This window comes from Cnephaeus nilssonii (genome assembly GCF_951640355.1).
Source record: "Cnephaeus nilssonii genome assembly, chromosome: 4".
In the NCBI taxonomy this organism is placed as follows: domain Eukaryota; kingdom Metazoa; phylum Chordata; class Mammalia; order Chiroptera; family Vespertilionidae; genus Cnephaeus; species Cnephaeus nilssonii.
In genome coordinates, this window is record NC_137075.1 from 102,048,749 (window position 1) to 102,066,512 (window position 17,764).

General features: G+C 50.9%; 2 long non-coding RNA genes across 2 annotated transcripts; both read right to left on the reverse strand.

Annotated features, from left to right (window-relative positions):
* Window positions 1-394: 394 nt before the first annotated feature.
* LOC307098501 lies at window positions 395-6,303 on the reverse strand. The gene is made up of 3 exons (XR_013813442.1): window positions 6,246-6,303; window positions 3,569-3,698; window positions 395-481 (listed from the first exon to the last, which is right to left on the reverse strand). It is a non-coding gene; the product is annotated as an uncharacterized lncRNA (long non-coding RNA).
* Window positions 6,304-9,551: 3,248 nt separating this feature from the next.
* On the reverse strand, window positions 9,552-13,338 carry LOC307098499. Its single transcript, XR_013813441.1, has 3 exons — window positions 12,559-13,338; window positions 10,676-10,959; window positions 9,552-10,521 (listed from the first exon to the last, which is right to left on the reverse strand). It is a non-coding gene; the product is annotated as an uncharacterized lncRNA (long non-coding RNA).
* Between the last annotated feature and the right edge of the window lie 4,426 nt (window positions 13,339-17,764).

Below are 17,764 nucleotides of genomic sequence, written 5' to 3' on the forward strand. Positions count from 1 at the left end.
CACTGTTCTCCTTTCCGTGAGCACTTACTATGTGCTGGGACCCTTTACCCACACTAACTCATACGATCCTCACACCACCTACACGAGGCACGTCAGTAACCCCATGTCACAGATGAAGATGAAGGCAATGGGGCACACAGACGTCCATAGTGTCCGCTCACTCTGCTGCAGGGACACGCCATGCTGCCTAGGGACTCTGCTCCATGAGGACTCGTGTCCCGCTACTGGGGCTGCCCTGCATTCCGCGTTTCTCCCAGCTGCGCATCCTCACCGACACCTGGTGCTCCACCTGGCCACCTGCTTACCCGTATGTTCTAGACACCACCCATGGTTACCTGCTTCCGGAGCATCTGGTTCTCCTCCTGTAGCTCTGGGGACTTGACGCTCCTCTCCTGCAGGGCCACGGAGCCACCCTGCAACTCCTGGGCCGTGCCCTCGAGGGTCTGTTTTTCATTTTTCAACTGTATGTTATGGTTGGAGGCTAAAGAGCAAAGTCCAGTCAGAGCCCAGATTCCAGGGCCTCGGCTTCCACTCTCTGCCTCCGGCCCTGAGACAACCATCACCCAGAGCCCTAGGTCTGAGGGGCCTGGGATGGTCGGCTGGGTGCCCTCCATTGTTCACAGGGTGCTGTTGCTGTCGGCACCTGAGGGCTCCTCAGGCGGTTATGGCCCCTCTGCTGCCTCAGCAGGGGCTTGGTAGGGAAGCAACCCAGAGCTTAAGAAGAAAGAAGGTGACGGAGGAGAGGCCAATGCAAAACCTCAAGATGGTAAAACTGCTGGAACCACTTTTTACCAAGTTCTAACCAGATCCTCAAGTCAAGGATTTCAGAGACTAACAGAGATGGCAAAGAGATGGCGTTCATTTTCTGTGCCAGCCCTCAGAGTGGTGGGGGCCTGGGTGGCTCAGCTAAGGGTATGGGGGGCGTGATAATTGACCAGTATGTCTGCAGGTGGTAGAGGCTTTGGGGCAAGTATGCCCAGTACTTACCAGCCCTAGACCATCGGACAGAGATTTCAGTTTGTACTTTCACAATTGCATTGAACAAAGAATGAGACAGTATATCTAAATTGCTTGTAAAAGTCTAACCGAGATCAACATAAGCTAAAGACAGAGGAAGGCAGATTTCCTCCTTTGCTTTTAAACAGCTTGAACACAGAACAGAAAAGAAGCAGAGACCAGAAAAGAATGGGAGATCTTGACCCCTTCCTGACACAAGCAGGGGCGTGACTGTAGGTAAATGAATGGATGAGGGGTCGGGGTGCTCCCTCACCTGTCCCTCCAGGCCCACATCCTCAGCCCTGGGAACCTTAGCACACTGCACTGCTCCTAGGGCTGCATCCCCACCTGCTTCCTGTTCACCCCCACGGGGCTGGAAGGACCTAGCGGGGACGCTGGCTGTCACCGCAGCACCTGAAGTGGATGTTCCCATCACCCACCAAGGAGAGCAGCACAGACCCAAGAAGCCAGGACAGACTGAAGACCCCAAGAAGCAGGCAGCTCAGCGGAGGAGCACATGAACCTCCGTGGCCCAACTCCACCTCTGCACACACCACAGACCAACACACATGCTGTCAACACATGGAAACACGCCAAGGGCCTCATCCTGACAAGGTGACCAATGACACTAAAAGCCGAAAATGCCACTAAGTCACACCCTGTGCTCATTCAGGTGGCACCTTTGCAGCATTCGTTTTAAAAATAACAGTTTTTAAACTGGGGTGAGCCCAGTCAGCGTGGCTCAGTGGTAGAGTGCCAACCTATGAACCAGGAGGTCATGGTTCAATTTAAGGTCAGGGCATATGCCCGGGTTAAGGGCTCCATGCCTAGTATGGGGCATGCAGGAGGCAGCCGATCAAAGACTCTCGTTCATATTTGATGTTTCTCTCTCTCTCTCCCTCCTTCTCCCTTTCTCTCTGAAATCAATTAAAAAATACATATGTAAGAAGGTTGAGGTGAAATATATACAACACGAGTTTTACCGTTTTGGCTATTTTTCACCGATGATTCTGTGGCATTAGATGCGTCCCCACTGTCCTGCAACTCACCCCGCCCACCTCCTGACTCACTCAGTGCCTCACACCTCGGCTCTGTGCTCCTGGGAAATGATCATGAGGGACCTCCAAGTGCAGCAGTGGAGCTCATGACCAGCCTCATTTCCTCTTCCCTAAGGCCAGCGCCTCCCAGGCTCTTGAGGTGACACAACAGTATACTGGGAAAACAACCGATGGTTCTCTACTGGGTGTTATGCTCACGAACACCCCAACAATCGGAGCAATGGGAATCTTTTAATTCAACAAGGACGATGAGGACAGCCATCCTTTGTTGGTGCCCCGGGGGCCAGGCACAATGTAATGCTTCACTGTCTCCTCTCATGAGATACGCATAGGAATCCTGTGAGGCAGCTTCACTACTCCCATTTCACAGATAAGAAACCTGAGGTTTAAAAGAGGTCACCTGGCTAACAGGTGGAGGAGCCAGGACTTGAAGCCAGGCCTTTCTGACTCAAGAAGCCACCTGAAAGAGCTCACAAACTACACAGAGTGCCTGAGTCAGGGAGGCTGGCCAACCCCCCAGCCTCCCTGGTCTCTCACAGAAACATTAGGTCTCAGAGGTCCCTGCCAGCCGGCACCACTCCTGCCTTCCACCAGGCGGCAGTGTCCTCCCTATGAACCTGAACTCCCAGAGCAGGGATCTCTGATTTGCCCACCCTTGGTCCCAGGAGTGCTGAGACACCAAACCACAGAAAGAACAGACTTCTCACAAAGATATACAGTTCAATGAACTGATTTTAGGTTTGGAACCGATGGGAACCCTTGAAGAGAAGGAATACCCAGCTGCTTTCAACAGCCTCCCCATGATGCTTAGGAATGTGGATCAGAATTGGAAAAGCAGCATCTTCCCCACCCACAAAACCAGCCCAAGGCCCTCCTGCACTCAGGTGCACATGTGATGTTGCTGAGCATAGGAACTGGCTACTTGTTTGCCGGTGCACTGCCTGCCTCACCACACATCTTCCCCTGGCCAACCCCACACCTCCTCTGGGGGCTGTGAGGGGGCACGCACAACAGGGAGGGGAAGAGGCCTGGCTCCCCTGAGAAGGAGACACTTAGCAGCCCCTGCCCAGGGAGACAGAGAACAGACTGCACCCATCTGCCCGATTATGGGATGAACGGAGGAAATCATGCCCAGGGTTAGTGATACTGGAGGTTTGTTTCCTCTGGGGAAGGCTCCTGCCATGCAGAGTGTTCAAACCCCCATGACAGATCAAAGACATCCCCTGGGTGTCAGCGTGCTGTCATCTGGAAGCTCCTGGGACTGTTGGCATGGGAGCTGAGAAATCTGGCAACTTACTTTGTAGTTCTTGTCCTGACTTCAAGGCTGCCAGACCCTCCATGTTCCCCTTGGTAGAATTGCAATGAAACAGTTCCAAATGGCCCTTGAATAAAACCCTATTCACTTGGGGTGAGGATGGGCTCACACATGAGATTCAGAGCCAAGGGCTCAGCTCCCTGCATGAGGGAGAACTTGCAACCAGCCTGGCTCCCAGGCAGCAGGGGCTGCTACCCACCTTCTGACAGCTGCTCCATCTCCCAGCTCAGGTGGGCGGGTTGGTTCATCCTGGGGATGTGTTCAGCCTCGAGGGCCATGCTGTCCCCCAGCAACTCCTCAAGGAACTGCTGGGGGATGTGTCCACGATCCTAGTGCACAAAGAGGGAGAGGTGAGGATGCCCCCATGCCATCCTCTGGACAGGCCCTCCCCCATGCACCCACCCTCATTCCCCAGGATGAAGGGCCTCTATGCACCTGCTCACTTCCAAAAACATAGCTGCACAGAAGTGACTCCAACACAGGGCCCAGCTGGGAGACCTACAGGCTCTAAACACACGCCGACCCAGTGACCTAGGTGATGAAGAGGCCCAAAGTCTCTGAGTGGTGTTTGAACAAAGTGGCGTACAGCACAGGGCTTTAAAGCAAGTAATATGGTGAATGGCAGCTCTGCAGCCTCTTAGAAGGTTTAACATGTCTTGCAAAGGCTGTAGGGACTCCTAAAGCACAGCTTAAACAACATCCTATACACCAGCAGAGACCCTTTTTGCAATAGTCACTCAGAGACACCCGTTGTTACAGAAAAGCAACACAGCAGTCAGGCCCTATCTGTTGGTCTGTTTGTTTGTTTGTTTAAGTATACATGTACATACTAGAGGCCCAGTGCATGAATTTGTGCACCAGTGGGGTCCGTTGGCCTGGCCTGCGGGATCGGGCTGAAACTGGCTCTCAGACATCCCCCTAGGGGTCCCAGATTGGGAGAGGGTGGTTCTCGGGTGACACACCCCAGAACTGGTCTCCCTCCTCTCTGGTTCCGGGTGCGTCACCCGAGAACCCCACTACTAAGTGACAGCAGCTCGGCAGCTCCTGTGTTGAGCATCTGCCCTCTGGGGGTCAGTGTGTGTCATAGCTAATGACCAGTCGTCTGGTCACCTTGGTTTTTATATATACAGATTGATCTCAGAGAGGAAGGTAGAGGGAGAGATAGAAACAGCAATGATGAGAGAATCATTGATTAGCTGCCTCCCACTGGCCACCCCTGGGCATGGAGCCTGCAATTCGGGCACTGGCCCCCGCCAGGAAGGCCCTGTTTGTTTTGAGGACCTTAAGTGTTGCCCACTCAAGCTGGTGAGCTAAGCAAGCAACTCTTCAGCGTCAGCAGGTCACTGCGTGGACAGCAATCCCAACCCAGTAAGAGAAAGTCAGAGAAGGGCACAACATAACCCTAAAAGTGCCCCAATCCCTTGTACACGTGGCGAGAGAGTGTCTGACATGTACAGCCTTGTCTATTGGACGAGTGTACCAGGCATGGGACTTTGCTGAGCCATTTCCTTTACAAGGAAGGAATTGGGCTAAGGGTGTATCCCGCGTTTCAGGGCTGAGTCTAGGCCTCTCCATTCCATAGTCACTCCACTGATCTGGGTGCTGGAAATAAATGGCTATTCGGGTGAGCTTTTGTTCAACACACAGTTCGTATCTGAACAGTTCACACACGTCCTCTTGGAAAGCCAACAGCTCTTGGCAGCTCTCAGCAGTTTCCTGGACATGAGGGCTAAGACACAACTAACAATACTATGGGCTTCTGGGTGTCAGACACATGCTGGGTGTGGGACACATGCTGGGTCCCTCACAGGCCCCCTCACGGGAGGAGTCTGCTGGACTTACTCCTGTCCCAGTGCCCAGCACAGATGGGGAGCCATTCAGCTCTTTCCCCTCATTTCTGCTCCCGCCCCAGGAGCCCTCCCAGAACCACTCGGTGTCTTAGGGGGCTGAGTCTGCCCTGAATGCCTTCACAGTTTGGGAACACGCATACATGGGATGTGACCGTTGCTCTCAGTGGGCAGTTTTCCAAGGCTGGCCCCACTCATGGGTTCTAGCGCCTGGGAGTGGGCAGTAGCTGCTGCTTTTCCACCTCGTGTTCATTTTCCCTGCAGGGGCCAGAACCCAAGATTCTTGGTAGAAGGGAAGCCGGGGACCTTCCATCAGTGGACACAGTTCTGATCAAGGCCTGGCAGCAGGAAGGGCTGGCTCACACACCCTGGATTCACCTGGGCACCGTCTCTCTGCCCATCCCAGCCCTGCACTGGGTGCCCTCTGTCCTTGCACATTCACTCTTCACAGCAGCCCCGAGGGGGAGGCAGGGACAGTCCCTTCTTACATATCAAGAGGCTCTGCACTCACCAACTCCGCGCTCACCGACTCTAAGTTCACTTGACTCTACGTTCACTGCCTCTACGTCCACCGACTCTTCACACACCGAATCCGCACCCACCAATCCACAGACTTCGCACCCACCAACTCCACGACTCCACGCCTCCACGCCCAACCGACTCCACGCCCACCGACTCAGCACCACACATTCCGCTGTTGCCATACCCCCCATTCCAAACGGCCCTATGCCCTGCATTCTAAACGGCTCTGCCAGTGGCTCACGCCCCATGTTAACTGCTTTGGAATACATAAAAATTAGGACCCTCTCCCTATGAAACTTAACATCTATCTGGGCATAGAAAATATAAAGAAACATAAAGGTTATAAATATATATATCCTACATCAATAAAAATAAAAATTAACCACTTAATTTTAATTTTGTCTATCCACATTTCTAAAAATTATTGCTTTCCATCAGCCAAATTACAGAAATTTGATCCATTGCTTTTAGATAACAACATATTTCTTTTCTTTTGTGGAGTCTTACCTAGAGAGCTCAGCTCCGAAATTCTTCTCCTCATCAACTGTGAATAGTTCATACATTAGAAAACCTGAACTCCACCAGTCAACTGCCTAAAAAACAATTTGACAGACCATTCATTAATGTGAAGTTTATTAGAAAAATGAGCAAAGTAAAGCTGTATATTTGGAAAATACTTTATTTACTTACTTTTAAAAATATATATTTATTAAGTTCAGAGGGGAAAGGAGGAGGAGGGAGAGATAGAAACATCAATGCTGAGAAACAATCATTGATCGGCTGCCTCCTGCATGCCCCATAAAGGGGATCGAGCCCCCAACCCGGGAATGTACCCTGACCAGGTATCGACCTTGATTTCCTGGTTCATTGTTTGATGCTCAATCACTGAACCACGCTGGCCGGACTGGAAAATATTTTATCAAAAAGATATTTTACATAGCTCTCTGTGCAAGGAGTATTAAATTAGCACATGCAAGAAAGTCATTTAGAGAACAAATATGCAGGTATCCTCAGAACAGAATTTAAACATTTAGGCTGTCAACCAATGCACTAAAAGTGTTTTAATTATTTCTAAACTAGTAATGGTTTTACTTGGGTTAACTAAAAAACTCATTCTTCATTTAAAATAAATTTTAAAAATTTTAAGTAAATGAGATATTTGGACTTACGTTAGTGGGAAAAATAGTACTGACTGGCATTTTTATTAACAATCCAGTTCCAATACTGTTATGAAATTACTTAAAGTGACACTGGACAACCAATGGGTCCAGGCTGCTGGTTACTACTTGATCGAATGTAGCAGACACTGGGTTGGCTCCTATATGGCGTTTATTCCATTAATGTGGGCAGAATGGGAGAGCAGCAGGTCATCCACAAACATCTGCTCTACTCTCCCATAAGCCAGCTGCTGATGTTGGGTAGAATGACACAGATTCCATGGGAAAGTAGAAATTACACGCATGGGAAAGTAGGCAAGGTACAGTGGTTACAGGTTACATGCAATGCGGGCTGGAGTTGGCAGAGGGCGGGTGCCTCAGGGACCAGCATACAGGCAACAAAGGTTGTTAATCTAGGCCAGTGATGGCGAACCTATAGCACGCGTGTCAGCACTGACACACGTAGCCATTTCTGACGACACGCGGCCGCTGAGGCGGCTGCTTGCCGAGGATGAAACATTTGCTGCTCCTGAGGATGAAACATTTGCGAAATAATGTTTTTTCCTCGAAGTGACACACTACCCCAGTTATGCTCAGTTTTTTGGCGAAGTTTGACACACCAAGCTCAAAAGGTTGCCCATCACTGATCTAGGCCATTCTCGGGAGCTGCATTCCCATGTTAGCTCCCATGCGCCAGGGCGTACAATGCTCAAACAAATTAGAACGTTGATATATTGAAAATTACTTCTTTTATCATCATTATGCAAATCAAGATTGCAATAATGGTCGGACTTATGAGCTTACACCAGTGAGATATTAAGTGGATGCTACAATTTTAAATTCTCTGCTCCCAATTTTTTGGGCCAATGTTTCAGAGAAATGATGCAAAATTTATGAACCTAGAGCTATTTTAGGGAAAATACATAACAATGACACAGAAAACAGGATGAGGTTGACTGAAACCACAAAAGAGTGAGTGCCAGCCTGGCACAGCGATGAGCATGTTGTATACATCATATCTCCTTTAACCCACTCAAAGTCATCATAATGTTCCATCAATTCCCATTGACTTAGCTGTACTTTGGACTTTCAATATGCAGAAATCTTAGGAGGAATATAAGGTTTTCTTTTCTAAATATTGGTTCCATGACCAGACTGGGGTGGCTCAGTTGGGTGGGTCATCATTCTGTACATGGAAGACTGTGGGTTCAATTCCCAGTCAAGGCACATACCTAGGTTGGGCATTCAGTCCCCAGTGGGGGTGCATATGAGAGGCAACCAACTGATGCTTTCCTCTAACATCATCGATTCTCTCTCTCTCTCTTTCACATCAGGAATCATATCCCTGGGATAGGATTTAAAGAAAGAATGGGTTCCATTACATCTTAGAAGGTAGTTGTCAAATTTTAACTTCTAAATTCTTACCTAATTTCCCAATAGTTTCAAAGAATACCTTGAAGTGAACTAAACTGGCAATACAATTTTTTTTATTTATACAAGTATTTTTTACTGGCACCTGAACCTAGTTGGCCTGGCTTAGTGGCTGAGTGTTGACCTATGAGCCAGGTGGTCATGATTTAATTCCAGGTCAGGGCACATGCCCCAGTTGTGGGCTTAATCCCCAGTGTGCAGTAAGCAGGAGGCAGCCAATCAATGATTCTCTTATTGATGTTTCTCTCTCCCTCCCCCGACTCCTTTCCTCTCTGAAACCAATAATACACACACAAACACACACACACACACACACACATACACACATATGAAGTCCCACCTGGATTGGCTCAGTGGATAGAGCGTCAGCCTGTGGATGGGGCATCTTGGGTTCAATTCCAGTCAAGGGCGTACCTAGGATGCAGGCTCCTCCCTGGTTGGGGCATGTGCAAGAGACACCAATGGATATGTGTCTCTCACATTAATATTTCTCTCAGTCTTCCCTTTCTCTTCCACTCTCTCTAAAAAGTCAATGGAAAAATATACTTGGGTGAGGATTAAAACAAAACAAAACAAACTGTATATATATATATATATATATATATATATATATATATATATATATATATATAATTTCAAGGTGGAAAGAGGAAGGAGAGAGAGAAACATCAATGATGAGAGAGAATCATTGATCAATTGCCTCCTGCACACCCAACACTGGAGATGGAGTCTGCAACCAGGAATCAAAGCAGGGCCTCCTGGTTCATAGGTCCATGCTCAACCACTGAACCACGTTGGCCAGGCTGACTACTGTGTTGTAAAGCTAATCTCTGGGCATTCAATACAGGGGAAGCTTCTTCTCTGTGACACTATGGCCTGTCTCTGGTGACCTTCCTCCCGCTCTTCCTCTCAAATGTCTGAATGTCAGTGATTCTAACCCTGAGGCTGGCCACCTCAGGGCCTCAGGACCTCCTCGGAGGGCTCAGACCACAACTCCTCCCAGTGACCATTACGGGATTTCAGAAGAGAGCCCATCTTCCTTTTTGAGCCTAGGTCTCCGGCATGTACTCCTGTCCACTGAAGGCCCAAGCTGAGAAAATGGGCTGACTCTGGCCTTCCCTCCCATCCATACCCTACCTGGTCTGTCCTCACACCCACACCCACACCCACACCCACTCCAACTGAGCTAATCCTCCCACCGCCATCTCTCACCCGTGAAGGGGGGTACACCTGTCTGACCACATCCGTCTTCTACGTTGTAGCCAACGGGACCATTAGCACAAAGACTTCCCGGGCCATTTTCCCACTCAGAACCCTTCAGGTGCCTCCAGGATAAATGCCCAAGTCCTTGCAACGGCCTCCTCCCTGCTCCCCTGTGGGCCCCACACGAACCCTTTTTCTGGTTCTCACACATCCCTAGGGGCTTCCCCGCCCGCCCCTATCTCTGATCTGCAGAAAAGGAAACAAGGTCAGAGCTATGCCCAGCCCTGCTTTCTAGAAGGGGAAACTGAGGCTTGGAAGGCTCAGGTCACATGGCTGTCCAGTGGCTGAGCCAGAAGTCCAGGTGAGCTGATACCTAAGCCATGAACCACATGACCTTCCTCAGTAAACATGTTTTAAGTAGATGAGCATTTAAAAAATCAATTCTTAAACTTACAAAATATCCTATTCTTAGTAATAAAACAAGGCTTGTTCACATCCTATATAATAAAAGCCCAGCGACTGAACTGTGGAATGACCAAAATGATGACCAGTCGCTATGATGCTCACTGACCACCAGGGGGCAGACGCTCAATGTAGGAGCTGTCCCCTGGTTGTCAGTGCACTCCCACAGTGTTAGCGCTGCTAGGCTGATCAGGATGAATGGAGCTTCCACAGCAGGCAGATCCCTGCAGGCCATCCACCCCACCAGTACACGAATCCTGTGTACTGGGCCTCTAGTCTCTCTATATAAAAGCCTAATATGCTAACTGTCCCTCCAACCGTTAGACCTAATGCTCTGACTGGTAGGTTAGCTTGCTGCTGGGGTCCAGACGACCGAGACTGGGCCAGATGGGCCAGACATGCCCTGGAGCCCTCCCAAGGTCCCTTCCCGGCCCTGATGGTGCATCACTGGGGTCCCTGGGTCCGGCCTGTGCCCTCTCGCAATCTGGCACCCATTGGGGATGTCGGAGAGCCGAATCTGTGCACAGGGCCTGTAGTTTGAAAGATGAAAAAAATCAAATCGCAGAAGCAGAAGATAAAAGATTACTAGGAAATGAAACATAGCATTTCCCCACTTATTTCTATGTGCTGGTCCGATTCTGAGGATTGAGGCACTTAGGAGGCAGGTTGAGTGACCCACGGTACCTGGTCTTGTCCTGGAACTTGCTGCCTGCCCTGCTGGCTTTGGCCTGGGTCTCTGTGCTCACTTCTGGAGACATTTCTCAGCAGTAATAGGATCAGTTCCATATCTTTGTGCAATTCCCAGTAAGTTTTTCCAAAATGTCGAATATGATGAGAGACTGTACCACGTGGAAGTCATACAAATGGGCAATGATGGTGAACAGGCTGCCACCCTCTTTGCCCTCGCTTCCCTTTTTATAGACGTCATCAAACTTCCTCACTGCGGTCTCCAGAAAGGTAGCTCTGGCCTGCACGAATGAAACAGACCAAACGTCATTGCCAATACCTGACAATCGTGACAGCAAGTTCCTCTCAGGGATCCTTCTTTTCAACAAGCTGAAGTGTTTATGCTGAAAGTGTCAGTACTTTTAAAATCAACACATCCATATACACATGGTAGGATACACATGCCCACAGGGCATCCACTTTTTTTTTTAGTGTCTTTAAAAAATATATATTTTATTGATTTTTTTACAGAGAGGAAGGGAGATGGATAGAGAGTTAGAAACATCGATGAGAGAGAAACATCGACCAGCTGCCTCCTGCACACCCCCTACTGGGTATGTGCCTGCAACCAACGTACTTGCCCTTGATCAGAATCAAACCTGGGACCCTTGAGTCTGCAGGCCGACACTCTATCCACTGAGCCAAACCCGTTAGGGCAGGGTCATCAACTTTAAAAACAATCTGGCGGATTGTTCTGTGCTGCATCCAACAGTATGCGTGTACAGTATGGATACATGGCCACACGGACTGCTGGATGCAGCACAGAACAATCCGCCAGAGCACTGGAGCCTCCCCTGTAAGCACACCCTCTCGTCTTCTAGGTCAAGGTGGACTGCCTCAGCCAGCAGCCGTCTGGCTCACTGGAAAAAGACCACCGCCTAGCTCTGTCTGCAAGGCTGCCCATCTAACAGCACTCCCTCTGAAGGCGCGCTGAGCCTGGAGGAGGCATGGAGCGGTGTGGAAGGTCCAGTTGGGAAGTGACACCTGCACAAACGCAGACCTGCGGGACCTGGGAAGGAAGACCCCGAGACAGAACTGGCAGCTGTGACCAGCCACTCGGCCACTAGACGTAAAAGGTTAAACTCCGAGGATCAGAAGCTGGAAGAGGAAACCTGGAGGGGAAGAGCAGATTAAGGGGGGCTGCTTCAATTGTGGCTGCAGGTGAGCTCAGACAGACAGGTGAGAGTGTGATACACACGTGACATTGCTGAAGGGCAAACACTAAATGCTAGAAGACTCCAGAGAAAGGCGCAGATGGGCAGGAGGGAGTGACCTCACAGAGGCCAGCGCCCATAGACGGGGGTTCTCTGTGGGTAACAAATAATAATGTAATCTGTAAACTCCCTACTGGAGCCCCTTCACGAAAATCAACCTGAAGAGCACACTATGACCACAACATTATGCTCAAATATATCTTAAAAAAGAGAAATTAGCCCAGTCGGCATCACTCAGTGGTTGAGAGTCGACCTATGAACTAGGGACTCGAGGTTTGATTCCTGGTCAGGGCACAGGCCCAGGTTGCAGGCTCAATCCCCAATGTGAGGCCAGCAGGAGGCTGCCCATCAGATTCTCTCTCATCGTTGATGTTTTTCTCTCTCTCCCTCTCCCTTCTTCTCTGAAATCAATAGAAAGATATTTTTTAAAAGGGAAATTAGAATTCTGCAGACATAAAAATAATTTATGTATAAAATACTCAGGTTGAACGTTTTCAACACATGGACAATCATTTTCATGAAGCATGATTGAAATTACTTAACTTCATCAAATATCTGAAATTCTGAATGTATTTGATGTCCTCAATATAGACTATAACTTAGGAGAGCATTTAAAACGAGCAATACCATTCCTGTTGCTGAAGTTGCTAAGCACGTACATGAGTGCCGATGGGACTTGCACACAACTCTGCAGAGACCTCATGTTTGATTGATAAATGACTCAAGAGCAGCTCAGTGACGGACCCTGGGCTCGTGACACACTCTGGGTCCCACGAGGACGCTCCTGTCACCACAGAACTGGAGCTTAATGGCCTCCGCCCCCGGAGAGCTCATGGCTCTGCACAGGTTTCAGGGGCCGCCATGCGCCCAGGCACCAGGATGAGGCCCCGCATCGAGTCCTTCCTGGTGTCCTCAGGCCAGGAGAGCAGGTTGGCGTGGGAAGCGGCCCCGTGACCTCCTGTGCTCAGTCCAGTGGACGCCGGACCTGCAGCAGGTGGCCAGGGCCGATGGCTTTCACTAAACTCGGTGACATTCCGTCTGAGCCCAGAGCCTCTGGCTGAGGAGGGTCCCGGTCCGTCACGGGAGGACTTGGGCCCGGGCAGCCCTGGAGCAGCGCCCTGAGCGGGGCCACACAGGCAGAGGCAGCGCCGGCTCCATGTCCCTCTGCGGGGAGGGCGGCCTGGCCCGTGAGGAGGAGTCTTCCTCAGAAACAACCCCGACTCAGAAGGCGCCTCCCTCAGCGGCGGGTCCACGCAGAGCGGGGAGGCCCACCCCGGAGGACGGGGCCTGAGCGGGGCGGTCCTCAGCCCGCGCCCCGTGCCCGGGCCCCCACTCCCCATCTTTGCTGCAGAAGCTGACGGACTCCCCGCAGTGAGCACGTCTCCCCGCGGGGCTGCCCTCCGGGGTCGCCGCACCAGCTCCCCTCCCCCCGCAGGGTCAGCCGCCTCAGGGCCCCGCCCGCCGCCCCAGGCCCACGTCCGCTTCGAGGTTTCCAGGGTCTCGTGCTGCCAGCAGCCACTCTGGCCAGGCACTCCTAAGCCCCTGGACCCTGCCATCTTCCTGAGGCACCTGGTTACTTCCTGCAGGGGCGGGACTTCCGGGCGGAGAGCGGGCTCAGTGAGGGGCGGGGCGCGGCCCCCTGCTGGCGGGCGGCGGCAGTGCAGGGAACCGCGCAGCTGCAGTGTGTCTCCTCCAGCCAAGCTGTACCAGGAGGAGGTGGTGAGTGCAGAGATGAGTTCTCCCTTCATCCTGGGAAGCCCTGCAGTTCCTGGCACAGAGGCCTCTTCCCGCCCTGCCATGGAAGGGGCCGTGCTTGTCGCAGGGCGTGAATCTTGTCACACACGGGTGCGCTGACGGGGGAGAGGACATGCCCATAGGGAAATGTGTCCTTGTGCCTGGGCGTGTATTTACCAGTATTTACAGGAAATTCCTCCTCTGCTGTTCTGAGACTGGTGTTTCCACTCCACCTTGGGCCGCGTGATACCTCTTCTGAGGTGTGTTCTACAGTGTCCCCAAATCCATGCGGGTGGGAGATAGTGACCGTGGCCTTATTTGGGAACAGGGCCTTTGCAGATGTAATCACGTTCAGAGGTGGACCCTCACTGCAGTGACAGGTGTCCTTGTAAGAGGGAAATTAGACTCACTCGCAGAAAGAAGGTCATGTGACTTGGACGCAGAGATGGGTGGGGAGGATGGGTCTCCAAGCCAGGGAACCAGGACAGCTGGCAGCACCAGAAGCTGGGAGAGATTTTCCCTTGCAGCCCCAGAAGGACCAACCTTGTCCTCACCCTGATTTCCGGGAGTGAGCGTTTCACAGGCAGTGTGGAGAGCTCTGGTCCCTGCCCACCTGCCCAGTCACTGTCTCCTATGCTCCTGGAGAGAAGCCTCAGGAGAGGAAGGACTCCCAGCTGCAGCCTCCAGGCTGGGTGTGAGGAGCAGGTGGAGGGGGTGCCTTGGGCACTGGGTTATCCCTGCCTCCCTGGGCACCTCCCATCCTGTGCCCTGACAGGTGGACCAGGGCTGGTGTCTGCCAGAGGGCTGAGGACCTGTGTGCAGGGCTGTGCAAGGGAGACTCAAGAGCAGGCGTGTCTCCCGTCTGTCCCACCTCCTCCAGTGCTGCGTGCGGATACTCAACACCCTCACTACCCCCACCCAGGTCTCTACAGGGTCTCCCTTCTGTCTCACACCCTGGAGCCCATGCCTGTCTCTCATCCAATGATTTCTCTGGTTGCAGTTGGGAAGAGGGAGTCTGTCACCCTTTTTGTCAGCACATGTAACAAATGAAGTAAATCTGTTTATTCCCACGGGGTGCTTGGAAGGGGTCTGGCCCGCAGTAGCGGCTCAGTGAATGAATGTCAGCGCCCTCCCCAGGCATTCAGGGCAGTTGTTGGACAGGAACTTCTGCTTCTCTGGACCTGGTGAAAGGGCTGGTTGCAAACATACAACATCCCATGAATGACACAGGGGCTCATGGGTGTGCAACAGGGCAAGTGGTAGGGCCAGGGTGCTGGTGTGCACGCATGTGTGCATGAGTGTGTGTGCTCCTAGGAGTGTCTGTGCATGCAAGAGATGGGTTGGAGATGTGGGCATGGCCAGATGTGAATGGTCTGCCAACTCATGCTAGGTTTTGTGTTTATCTGGGAGCACTGGGAACTGGCAAAGTGTTTTAAGTGGACAAGAGGGTAAGATTGTGGGGGGCAGCACCTTAAATCGATCTGCATTTGGAACAGATCGCCCTGCTAAGTGCAGGACTGACCCCGACGGGTCAGAATTGAGGAGCTGACTGAAGCTGTTGCGTCAGACAGTTGTCCCCCAGCCTAGATAAAACTGTGGGTTGGGATTTTGCCTTATGTCTCCTTAAAAATAACATGATTGACCTATTAAGAGTAATATAATATACAGTTTAAAGTATAACCTTTAACTCGGTGTCTTAGTCTGTTTAGGCTGCTGTAACAGACACCACAAACTGTGGGGCTTATTCATCTCGCTGTCTGGAGGCTGAAATCCGAGATCAAGGCCCCGGCAGATTCCCTGTCTGGTGAGGACCCTCATTCTAGTTCACAGACAGCATCTTCTCGCTGTGTCCTCACATGGTGGAAGGGGAGAGGGAGCTTTCTGGGGTTTTTTCTACAAGGGCAACTAACCCTACTTATTTTTGTATCAGAATTTTTTTAAATAATCTTACTTATGACCTAGTCACCTTCCAAAGTCCCCAAGTCGTCACACCACCACCTTGGGGATTAAGATTCGCCATAGGCCCTAACCGGTTTGGCTCAGTGGATAGAGCGTCGGCCTGCAGACTTAAGTGTCCCAGGTTCGATTCCTGTCAAGGGCATGTATGTACCTTGGTTGCAGGCACATCCTCAGTAGGAGGATTGTAGGAGGCAGCTGATCGATGTTTCTCTCTCATCAATGTTTCTAACTCTCTATCCCTCTCCCTTCCTCTCTGTAAAAAATCAATAAAATATATATTTAAAAAAAGATTTAGCATATGAAATTGGGGGATACTGGCATGCAGCCCATAACACTTGCATTTACCTTTTTTTTTGTTTGTTTCCATGTATCAATTTGATTATTTTTAAAAATTCTGATACAAAAATAATTCTGTTGATCAAAAAAAAAAAAAAAAGTCAATACTATAGTTATCTATGTAATGTGGAAAGGGGAAGTCCTCCATAAGCTCTTCCTCCCAGAAACCCAAAGGCCTTGGGATAGGTAATGCAGACATTAACCTCCTCCCTGTTACTTTTTACCAAAATTGGGTACACTGCGTGCAGTTTCCTTTTTGCTCAGGGTGGTAGGGCTCAGGGCTTGTCAGACCTGGTGGTCTGGTCCTAGGGCAGCAGGAGCAGAAATACTAGTAGCTTAGGAAAAATGTATAAATCTATTTTTTAATTAACAGGTAATTCCAACCCGCTTCTGTGCCAGCTCACACTCACGTTGAGAGTGAGCGCCTGCTCCCCACATCCCTCCTTCATTGACTCCTTTCTGGGTCTTCATCTTTGCCCATCTGGTAGGTGAAAGGTCAGCATGGAGATGCCCTGTGAGAGAGGATGGGGGTGGGGGCCCCTAGGCTGCAAGGTCACCCAAACCCCCCTCTGCAGCTCCCTTCACCAGCCAGCCACCGAGCCACAACCCAGCTGTCTTCCCTTGCACCCACCTCATTGACCCGGGTGGAGACTCTTCGGGCAAACTCTGGGTGCTACCCTCTGTGGACGAAAGGAGCCACATGCTAACCTGACAAGCTCAGGGGAGGCCTGCGTGGCAGTCTTGCAAACTCAGAGACCTGGAATAACCACAAAGGATGGTTTGAAAATTAAATATTTAACTACAAACAGGTTATTGTGGGTAGTCATGTCCTAGTCCGATATCTTCCCTGACAAAGATCAACTTAGATCTTCTTTACTGAGCCCATTTGCCTTTTTGCCTCTAAGATAACATATCTGTGAGATGTCTGGGTAACTTGTAACTTCCTTTTTACCCCGGACCCCCTCAGGGCACAACAAATGGCACCGGGACATTCCCTCATTGTTATTGTGATCAAGTTAATTGTCAACTGTTAATTACGTTAAAGTATCCTGTATCCATCTCTGTAAGAGAAGCACTTGTCCATCATTTCACTTTTCACTCTATCCCAGAGGTTTCCCCGCTTTGCTTTGTCCCACCTCCCTAATCTATCACCAATGGATTTCATGTAACTCTCCTACGTCCCTTTCCTTTGATTTCAATGTATAAATACAGATGTAACCCTGCATTCTCCGGAGCATTATCTCAATTCATTGAGGTTCTGCTTCCCGGCATATGTCCACAGTTGGCTCAAATAAACTCACAAAAATTCTTTACAGGTTTCAATGTGTTTTGTTTTTTTTTTTTCCTGTGACACCTCTTTTTCCATCCTTCTGACCGAGGTCCCCTGCAGCCCCTCCCGCGGGTCCTTCCCAATGCACGCGCTGTCCAAGGGCTCACTCTAACCCAGGTCTCTCCTCGCCATTCCCCTGCTGAAGACGTTTCGTGGCTCCCAATACCCTGCAGACCAAGTTCACAGCCTTGTCTGAGACGCAAGACCCCTTCACCTTCACTTCGGCCTGTCCCCTGCGCAGGACCCTGGGTTGGGCGGGAGGGATGGGTCCCACGCTCCCTGACGTGTCGCCCGCCCTCCCTCCCTCTGGCTGGAACACTCCGCCCTCTTCTGCTGGACCAGCCCCTACTTTGCTCAGACAGCTCCCCTGCACCCCCGAGAAGTGTGCGATCACCCCCGCCTCCCACCCCGACTTTGTGTCTGCAAAGTCCGCCGGGGCTCCGAGTCTAGCGCTTCAGTTTCCCGCAGCCGTTT